The sequence below is a fragment of the Mus musculus genome, chromosome 3 (assembly GCF_000001635.26).
Source record: "Mus musculus strain C57BL/6J chromosome 3, GRCm38.p6 C57BL/6J".
NCBI lineage: Eukaryota > Metazoa > Chordata > Mammalia > Rodentia > Muridae > Mus > Mus musculus.
Genome location: NC_000069.6, coordinates 127523409 through 127534803, shown reverse-complemented (window position 1 = coordinate 127534803; position 11395 = coordinate 127523409).

The window sequence follows — 11395 nt, the reverse complement described above, 5'->3', positions numbered from 1 at the left end:
TCTTTTGTTAACATGTATGTCTGAATGCACACACATGAGCATGTGAAGATCAGAGGGCAACTTTTCACCATCTATTCTCTCTACCCACCGTGGTTTGAGGGGTCACTCAGGCTGTCAGGATTGTACAGCAGGCGCTTCTCCAGCTTCAAGAAGACCCGATGCTTCTGGCTTCCAAGGGTACCTGGACTGTCATGAGCACGAATGCACGTGCAGTCACCTGCGCATGCATGTGCGCGCGCGCGCGCGCGCGCGCACACACACACACACACAGAGAGAGAGAGAGAGAGAGAGAGAGAGAGAGAGAGAGAGAGAGAGAAATAAACCAGGCAGTGGTGGCTCATGCCTTTAATCTCAGAATTTGGGAGGCAGAGGCAGGCAGATTTCTGAGTTCGAGGCCAGCCTGGTCTACAAAGTGAGTTCCAGGACAGCCAGAGCTACACAGAGAAACCCTGTCTCAAAAAACCAAAATAAATAAATAAATAAATAAATAAATAACATTGACTTATATTCCTATCATCCTCATTTTGATATAAAAGAGGTAATAAATTTGGATGAACATTTCAAACTTATTCATGATAGTTGATGGGCTAGCTAAAGAAGTCAGGACTTAGTTACTGAGATTTTTAATATAATGTGAATGACTGGTCAAATAATTTGCATTTTATAGACCTTTACCTAAAGTATTAGAAAATCTTGTGTTTCTCCTCCATTCAAATCTCAGATTACAAGATAAAATACAAAAGGACTATAACTTAAGCCAACTGCGATGCTGCGGACCTGCAGCCTTTCCTGCACCGGAGTGGCAAAGGCAGGAAAATTAGCTCTGGATATACAGTCAACTGAGACACCATAAAGTCTACAAAAGTCTTATCTCAAAGGGAGCAACAAAACAAATCAGAGGAGGAGGAAAAGGGGGAGAACCGGGAAAAGATAGAAGTTTACATATAATTTTATTTTCAAGTCAGATGTGGCCGTGTGCCTTTCATCCCAGCATCATAGAGGGAGAAGTAGGTGATCTGTGAGTTCAAGATTAGTCTGGTCTATACAGTAAGTTCTAAACTAGCCAGGGATATATGTGAGACCCTGTCTCAAAAGTTTATTTTTTCTGTCATTCAACTTTATTTTCTATAATGTTAATTAACTTCTTTCATTAAACCCACAAAGATTGATTGATTGTTTGATTGTTTGATTGATTGATTGATTGACTGATTGATTGGCTTTTTCGAGACAGGGTTTCTCTGTGTAGCCCTGGCTGTCCTGGAACTCACCCTGTAGACCAGGCTGACCTGCCTCTGCCTCCCAAGTGCTGAGATTAAAGGCGTGTGCCACCACTGCGCAGCCCACAAATATTTATAGTATCACTCTGATTTTAGATCTCTTAAATCTGAGAGTAAAGTGAAAATTAAAAATTACAGTCTTGTTCAATAACACACTGGGACCTCCAGTCAACTGTCTGAGAAGTCCATTGTTCAGCTTTGTCCCAAATCTAAATCCATCGTGCTTGTTCCTGCTCAGTTGGCCCTCTAAGTTCTCAAAACCATTTCTGAAACATGCTCAGAGCACAAAATAATGGGAGTGATACTGTTCTATCCAGCTTCTGAAGTTGACCTTGGAAGATTGTTGGCTCCATTGTTTTTGCCCTGTCAAATCAAAGCAGGGATAGACTGATGTGGGACACAGTGATTTATAAAATTAAGTATGCAAGAACAGACAGGCAAAATGGCTCAGTGGGAAAAGATGCCTTCTGACAAACCAGAGGACCTGTGTTCAATCTCTCTGGGACCTCCATGGTAGAAGGAGAGAGCCAACTCCCCAATAAGTTGTCTTTGGACTTTCATATGTGCTCCCTGGCATGGGAACACCCCTCCACATACATACACATGTGCATGCATGCACACACACACACACACATACACATATGCATATAAATGTTAAATTGTTTACTAAATATCCAAGAGCATGTGAAAAGTAAATTGTATTATCTGTGATACATTTGGCTGCAAGAAGCAGAGAGTAACTATTACACCAAAGAAAGGGAAAAGATTACCCTGAGAATTCACAGTAGGCCTTATGAAATCGAGGGGGAAACAGATCAAGGTTTCAATGTTGTGTACTAGGAAAGCAAGGGAGCCTCAACCACTGTAGAGGGCTCAATAGTACCGGCTGCCTCAGGACAGAAAACACAGTGTGTCACACTCAGAGATGTACTTCCTGTTCCCAGGTCCCAGAGTGGCAATGGCACAGTTCCATATTCCATAGCAGAGCAATTACCCATCACACAGAACGGGTGACACTCTGGGTTTGATCACGAACCATTTTGAATAACCTAAATGTACCCAGTTTTATCTTAGCCTAACAAGGCAGTGTTGTTCCAAAGCACAAAACAAATAATAGAAAGAACAAAACGTCAGTAAAACTATCTCATGGAGATAGTCACAGAAAACCTAAATGAAGACATTGGACATTTCAAAAAGTCCTGATACTTTTCATTGGCTTGGAACATTGCAATGGATAATTAACAGAACATTTGTGGTCCTTAGAATATTATGGAGCAGGAAGTGATGTCGGTGGTATATACCTTTAATTCCGGCACTTGGGAGGTAAAGGTAGGCATAGCTCTTCATTGCAAGGCTAGCCTGGTCTACAAAGTGAGTTCCAGGATAGCCAGGGCTACACAGAAACCCTGTCTTGACAAAATAATAATAATAATAATAATAATAATAATAATAATAATAGTAGTAGTAGTAGTAGTAGTAGTAGTAGTAGTAGTAGTAGTAGTACTGTGTCATGAGAGTTGATTAATAGTGCCAGCCAACCAGACATGATGGTACAGTCTGTTATCTTGGCACACAGGAAGAAGCCCAAGGCAAGCTGGAGGACCTCAAGCTGGAGACCATTGTGCGCTGTAGTTAACACCACACACACAACACAGCATAACACAAAAGACAACTCAGGAGCCCAAATACACTCGTAGGTTCATTTATGACATTTTTACTTTATTTTATTTGGAGAATCTCATGTATCCCAGGCTGTCCTGAAACTTGTTAGGAAGCCAAGGATAGCCTTGAACTTCTGCTCTGCCTGCCTCCACCTCTGGAGTACTGGGGTTGTAGGTGTGCACATCACACCAGGTTTTAAATGGTATTTGGGATCAAACCCGGGCCTTTATTCATGCTAAGCAAGTATTCAACTAACTGAGCTTCTTTCAGCCATTACTTTAGAAAATTTTAATATGTATAAGTTCATGATATTAAATATCTTTCATCCTTTAAACTTCCTTTTGTGTTTTTTTAAGTGGCAAATTAAAAGTAGGCCAAATAGACTCAATCTGTCTCTCTCTCTGTCTCTGTCTCTGTCTCTCTGTCTCTCTCTCTCTTTTCTCTCTGACGCAGAATCTTGCTAGCCAGGCTGACTCTGAACATGAAAATTTCCTGCTTCAGCTTTCCACCACATAGGCATGAGACCACTGTACCAGTTGAGAAGATTAAGTCTTTAAGCCCAGCAGAGCCAGTTTCCCACCATCATTAGAAACAGTTTTCTGTTCCTAAAGCTGGACACCAATGGATAAAAGGTCAAGTAGTGAAAAATGCATATATTCAAATCCACAGCTTCACTCTAGAGGGCATTGACGTTCACACCCAGAGAAGATGCCAGACTGAAAAAGGCGTGTTTTCACCTCTCCATCAAGTAGCCTCTTTCTCTCTTTCTTTCTTCTCTCTCTCTCTTTCTCTGTTTTTTTTTTTTTTTTTTTTTTTTCTTTTTTCAAGACAGGGATTCTCTGTGTAGCCCTGGCTGTCCTGGAACTCACTTTGGAGACCAGACTGGCCTTGAACTCAGAAACCCACCTGCCTCTGCCCAGTGTTGGGATTAAAGGCGTGCACCACCACTGCCCGGCTTTTTTTTTTTTTTTTTTTTTGGTAAGTAGACTATTTCTGATGCCAACTAAACTGTCACCCTTTCCCTCATCCCTCCTGTGTCTCCACGTTCCTTCCTTCTGCTCTGTCTTTGTGAGCACCACGAAGTTTGTTAGTTAAAGTCAGTGTGTATGTGTTGTGACTCTGTCGTAGTGTTTGGTTCCCTTTGCCCACAAAAGCCTGGCATTGATGAGAACAAAGACACATAAATGTCGCTAGGGAAGAAACTAAATGACCTTCTCTGGCTTTATCTACAATGAAATCTTTACACTTCTCTCTCTCCATTTCAGTTACTCACTCTCAGTCCTTATCTCTCAGTGCTTATTAGCACTTTGTCCCCAGATCAACAAGCATGCTGTACTAAACACATGGACTCTGGGTTTTAAGACTTTCCTGTCTCCAACTCCTGGTCCCTGGCAGGTTTCACTTTGTACTCAATCACTCCCGGGGCTATCAAGCCCTGGCAGGATCCCTGCAGGGATTTGTTATGCATCAGCTTTGTTCTTGTAGTCAATTCACTCTCGGATTCCTGAGCTATGTGGCTCTGCAATTAACTAAGGGTCATTATAACGGCTTCTTACAATTGTCAATTTTTTTCTTTGTTTCTCGAGATATGAAATGTTAAAAATGAAAAAGAAAAGAAAAAGAAGAATACAGAGTGGATACTTCACAGTATAGCACCTTGTTTCCTCCTTGGTTTGTATCAAGATTTTTAGAGCAATAGCTCTAAACTTTAACTACATCCAACTTTAGCTTCATCATGCTGTAGTTAAAGATCAGGCAGCTTAGGAGCAAGAAAGAGTTTAGCAAGTCCTGCAGGTGGACTCCCAGTACTTATATCAGGCGGCCCACAGCCACCCATAACCCTGCGTCTGTGAGGTATGATACCCACTTCTGGTCTCTGTGGACCCGGAGGGGTGTGTGTGTGTGTGTGTGAGTGTGTGTGTGTATGTGTGTGTGTGTGTGTGTGTGTGTGTGTGTGTGTGTGTGTGTATGTGTGTGTGTGTGTGTATGTGTGTGTGTGGCGATGTATATATGTGTGTATGAGTGTGTGTGTGTATGTATGTAGGTATGTGGAGATACATATGTGTGTGTGTATGTGTGTGGAGATGATGTATATGTGTGTGTATATGTGTGTGTGAGAGTGTGTGTGTGTGTATGTATGTATGTATGTGGAGATGATGTACATATGTGTGTATGTCAGTGTGTGCGTGTATGTGTGTAGAGATGTTCATATGTGTGTGTATGTGTTTATCTTTGAGTATATATATATGTATATATATATATAACTTATGAGAATATATATAACATACTAAACATAAACATAGACACATAATCACACATACACACTCACACATAATTTTTGAGAACAAGAATGCCACGTGATTGTAGATGCAGTTGTCCTCTTTGTAGCTCAGGGAACATGAGAAAAGCTCTAAGAAACCCAGGCTTCTCCGGTTGGACCGATCCTGAGTGGAACAGTTTACATCTCAGTACAAACTGAACAGGATATTACTTCCCATCAACAGAAGAATTTTTTTCAAGAAAGGCTAAGCTAATTCTATGGCAAGAGTTACTTTCTAGCATAAATAATTTACATTAGAATCATTTCCCACTGTGATGTTGAGGTAAATAGGACAGAGCTATGGCAGCACACTAAGTAGAAAACACAGCAGAAGGAAGACATGATCGTACAAACAATTACATCTGTTTCATTAAAAAAAAAAAGAAAATAAAGTTAGCCAGGCTTGGTGATGCACGCCTTTATTCCCAGTACTTGGGAGGCAGAGCCAAGTGGACTTCTGTGATTTGGGGCCAGCCTGATTTACATATCTAGTTCCAGGCCAGCCATCCCTATGTATATAAAGACCCTATCTCAAAACAAACAAATAAATACAAAATAAGATCTTTACTTTTATTTTATGTGTATGTGTGTGTGACCATGTTCATCGTGTGCTCACAACATTTGAGTGCCCACAACAGAGGCTAGAATAGTGCTGGATGCCCAGGATTACAGGAGTTTTGTAAGCTTCATTGTGTGTGGTGGGAACAGAACCCAGCTTCTCTGTGAGAACAGCTCTCACTCTTTTTTAAATTAATTAATTATTTTATTTATTTATTTACTTATTTTTATGTATGTGAGTACACTGTCGCTGTCTTCAGACACACCAGAACCGGGGGCATTGGATCCCATTGCAGATGGTTGTAAGCCACCATGTGGTTGCTGGAAATTGAACTCAGGACCTCTGGAAGAGCAGTCAGTGCTCTTAACCACTGAGCCATCTCTCCAGCGCTCACGCTCCTTTTTTTTTTTTTTTTTTTTTTTTTGGTTTTTTGAGACACAGGGTTTCTCTGTGTAACCCTGACTGTCCTGGAACTCACTCTGTAGACCAGGCTGGCCTCGAACTCAGAAATCTGCCTGCCTCTGCCTCCCAAGTGCTGGGATTAAAGGCGTGTGCCACCACTGTCAAGCTAGCTCTCCCTCTTAATTGCTGAGTAATCCCTTGAGCTTCTATATTTCTTGTTCATAAAAATATTGCTTCAAGCTTAAGCATGGTGGTACACATCTTTAGTCCCAGCACTCTGGAGGCAAAGGCAATTGGATCTCTGAGTTCCAGGCCAGCCTGGTCTACAGAGTGAGTTCGAGGACAGCCAGGAATGCACAGAGGAAACCTGCTTGTCTCAAACAAAACAAGACAAAAGCTGCTGCTGCTGATGATAAAAATGATAATTATTAATAATTAATAATGTTGATTTGTATAAGTATTAATCAAAATATTCGATCCTATTAATAAATAATCCTGCTTCAAATGGTTTGTTTTGTCAGTTACCCATGGATTTTATTTCTGTAACAGTATTTACTTCTGTCAACTGTTTTTACAGGAGACTGTGGTTTTCATGGTCCCTTTGACTCTTTGTGAATGCATTGAGATTCCCTTGTTTACTGGTGGCTGTATTTCTGGGTTTAGCATTCTGGGCTTGCTGTCAACCTCATTTTTGTTGTGCCCTAACATGACCTTCTTCGCCAGCCAAGTTAATTGGCAGATAGGACCCAGCACATGACTTGCTAGTTCCTCTCCTTGGGGCTTAGAAAGGCCATTCTCTAAACCTGGAATGCCTTCTCCACACTTTGCCAATGTGTCCTCCGCCACTGCCTGGCCTGTGCTGACCAGAGCTTCCTTTTTTTCTGGGAACCTTCCCCTTGTCTTCCGCACCGCCCCTTCCCATCCCCTCACCACTGAAGCTCTGCCTAGCTTCTCACTATGGGTCTTGAGTTTCCTAAGCTACCTCTGAGTGACTGTTGACTCTGCAGAGCCCAGAGCCAATCAATCCCTGGTTTTTCTTTGTTGTTGCAGCCGAATTTCCCTGCATGGTGGCTCTCCATGTGACCTTTAAGAGCAGTTTCAAACATTATCACCTCTGCTTGTCATATCAAGTCATAATTTAGTAATTTCTGGGAACTTATAAACCAGAAAAATAACAAAAATATGGGCTAAACTAATACGTGCAATATATGGAAGTGCTATGTAGTAACCTGAAATCTTATAGACAAAGGACAAGCAGAAGATCCTACACACATGTGTGACTTACACAAACACATGCATGTGTGACTTATACACACACATACTTGCACACACACACACACACACACAAATCAGTCAGTGGTAAAATGTGTACATAATAGCCACAGGCCTCAGGTTTAATTCCTAGCAACATAGAATTTTAAACTAGCACACCACATATCACAGAACAGTACATAAACATTCATTTTAACCCTAAGACATATCTAATAGGCACAACTATTTGATCCAACCTAAATGGTGCTATAGTCCTAACTTTTTGCTGTAAACTTTCTGTATTATACAAATGAGTACATAGTAGTTGAGGGGCACAGTGTCATGCTTTCTGTGTATACTTGATGCACTTATGTCTGCTCGTACTTCCTGTCTCCAGGAACTGCTGACGCATCCATTCCGCACAGGGCATTAGAGGTGGGCTCTGGTGCCAGATGATGAGTCCCTTTTCATAGTGTGTTTTTTAGTTCTGGATATTGAATCCAGGACCCTTTGCATACAAGACAAGTGTTATTATCACGAGGCTTGCTGAACTCTGTGCACATGGCGGTGTGTTTTAGCAGGTCTGCAGTGGGCCTGAGACTTCCTCTCTTCAATAAGATCTCAGGTCCTGGCTCTGCACTGTGATCATCAGAGTTCTGTAACATTAACTATGGAGAATGTTTATTTTAAAAAAGAAAAAGAGCTGGGAGTGGTGGCACACGCCTTTAATCCCAGCACTCGGGAGGCAGAGGCAGGCGGATTTCTGAGTTCTAGGCCAGCCTGGTCTACAAAGTGAGTTCCAGGACAGCTAGGGCTATACAGAGAATCCCTGTCTCAGAAACACCAAAAAAAAAAAAAAAAAAAAAAAAAAGAAGAAGAAGAAGCCCTGTCTGGAAACACCAAAAAAGGAAAAGGAAAAGAAAAAAAAAAAAAAGAAAAAGAAAAAGAAAGAGAAAGAGAAAGAGAGAGAGAGAGAGAGAGAGAGAAAGAAAAAGAAAAAGAAAAAGAAAAAGAAAAAGAAAAAGAAAAAGAAAAAGAAAAAGAAAAAGAAAAAGCCATTTGCAGTGCTATCATGTCCTGAAGGTCAGGCCTGTATAGAACAAGTTAATCCACACCATTTGGCTTCTTCTGCTTGTGTTAGCTCTGTACTATTCTCTTCTTCCAATGTGCTCCTTGCTGTGTGCAGCTTCTCATCTCCTACAGCATTTATGCAAAACAGGATCTCTGGATCTCTGGTCCTCTAAAACAGGACCTCTCCCCTCATTCCTTCCTGGCTAAGAGCAAGAGAGAAAGCTGTATACTCAGTCGAAGCCGCTTTGCTTTGATGTGGTTACAACTGTTTCAGTTGTCATAAAGCTGATGTGCAAGCTTGGGATTGGGAGACCCTGTGTGTCGCTGGGCTGAAGAAGTGTTTGGTTCCTTAGTCCTTTTGGTCTTCCCCCACATAGTATTGACATACCATCCCTACTGCTTGCATACTTTGGAATGATCAGAAACAGTATGGCTAAGCTCATCTTCTTGCTCTGCTTTCAACGTGCGCTGGACAACGCTGCTCTGAGATCCAGCCATCAGCAGCAAGACAAATTCCACTAGCACACAAGTGTCCCAGCAGCAGCTGGGAAGGCACTGGCGGCTTCCAGGCTGATACCGTGTATTTTTGTCTGGAGTCACATAGTTCCTGCCTTTAAATATCCAGGTTGCACTTTGAAAGGACAGTCCGAATGCTAGGTCATTGGAAATCCTGGAGCTGGAGTGTGGCTCAGTAGTTGACAGGTTTGCCTGGCTGAGAGGCTTGTGTGAGACACTGAATCCAATCCTGTAAAATTCTAATTGTTACATAAAACAATCGCTGAGACTACTAATTTTTAGCCTTTCTTGCATCAAGGTTGAAATGAAGAACAACATAATGTATTCCTTGTTGATGGGCCCCAGCTTTGGCAGGCTTACATAGCTGGTGCTTTCTACAGTACCATGTGGCTATATTTAGCCACTTGTTCTCTTCGAGGCCCTTGAAGTAATTTCCTTTGGCTCTACTGCTCTGAGAGGAAAAGAAGAGCTCTATTAACATGAATGAGAAATGACTGGGACAGGGTTTTTGGAAGGCAATGGGATTTCTGAAGTTTAAGTTTTCCTGAATTACTGGAATCTATCTATCTATCTATCTATCTATCTATCTATCTATCTATCTATCTATCTATCTATCTATCTACCTATCTAATGTGAATTTGTGTATGGCCTGCATGTCTGCCTGTTTGAAGGAGTCAGATTGGCTGGAACTTGAGTTACAAATAGTTGAGAGCTGTTGTGTGGGTTCTAGGAACAAAACCCTGGTCCTATGGAAGAACAGCCAGTGTTCTTAACCACTGAGCCATCTCTCCAGTCTTTTACCAGCAGCAGACTAAGACGATGCTTCCTCACCAGCCAGTGCTGTGTGTGAGGCTCTTCTTCAAGATCAGAGTTGTTGCTAGGATAATGCCAGGCAGTTGTTTCTCACGTCATTCCTATCTGAACTGGATCTGTGGCTCATGGCTAGTGTTCTATACAGATTGATCATCCCTAATCCAAGATACTTGGATCAGAGCTGTTTTAAACTGTGAACTTTTCATTATTTATAGAAGTATTGTTGTGTGTAAAGCCTGTGTACATGATGGTGTGATGGTGTGAATGTGGCTCTTAGAGGGAAACTCCGTGAAGTTGATTCTCTTCCCCTTTACGTGGGTCCTGGGAATTGAACTCAGGTTATCAGGCTTGTGTAGCAAGAACTTTCTCCTTTGAGCTCTCTCACCAGCTCCAAATTAAAAAAAAAACAAAAAACTTTATATATACTTATGAGATACCATAGCAATGGGATTTAGTCTTGATACAACATGTTTTCTGTATGATAACATTTCTCAACCTGTGAGTTACAACCCCTGTAGATCACAACCTCTTCATAGAGGTCACCTAAGACCATTGAAAAGCATAGATATTTATATTATGATTCATAACACTTATGAAGTAGCAATAAAAATAATTTTATGGCCTGGTAGTGGTGGCGCACGCTTTTAATCCTACCACTCAGGAGGCAGAGGCAGGCAGATTTCTGAGTTCGAGGCCAGCCTGAAACCCTGTTTCGAAAAACCAAAAAAAAAATTAATAGTAATACTAATAATAATTTTATGGTTGGGGGTCACTACAACATGAAAGGTTAAAGGGTCAAAGAAAGATAGAGAGGTTGAGAACTACTTCTGTATGGGTTTATTTATTTATTTATTTATTTTTAATATCGTTTAGCAGTTCTGTGGGTGAATTCAAGGATTAAAGAACCTTAGGTAAGAACTATACCATTGAGCCATACCTTAACCCTAACATGCACATCTGTGATAACAGGTTAATCAGGTGTTAAACAGGTGTGTGCGTGTTTTGGCACATATGTGTGTGCGTGTATGTGTGTGTGTGTGCGTGTGTGTGTGTGTGTGTGTGTGTGTATGATTGTAGAAAACAGGCCAGGGCTTTTGGAATGCTAAACCAGTGATCTATTACTAAGCTGTCATGTAGCCCCAGTGATCTTTTTTTTTTTTTTTTTTTTTTTTATATATATATTTTTTTTTCCATTTTTTATTAGGTATTTAACTCATTTACATTTCCAATGCTATACCAAAAGTCCCCCATATCCACCCACCCCCACTCCCCTGCCCACCCACTCCCCCTTTTTGGCCCTGGTGTTCCCCTGTACTGGGGCATATAAAGTTTGCAAGTCCAATGGGCCTCTCTTTCCAGTGATGGCCGACTAGGCCATCTTTTGATATATATGCAGCTAGAGTCAAGAGCTCCGGGGTACTGGTTAGTTCATAATGTTGTTCCACCTATAGGGTTGCAGATCCCTTTAGCTCCTTGGCTACTTTCTCTAGCTCCTCCATTGGGAGCCCTATGATCCATCCATTA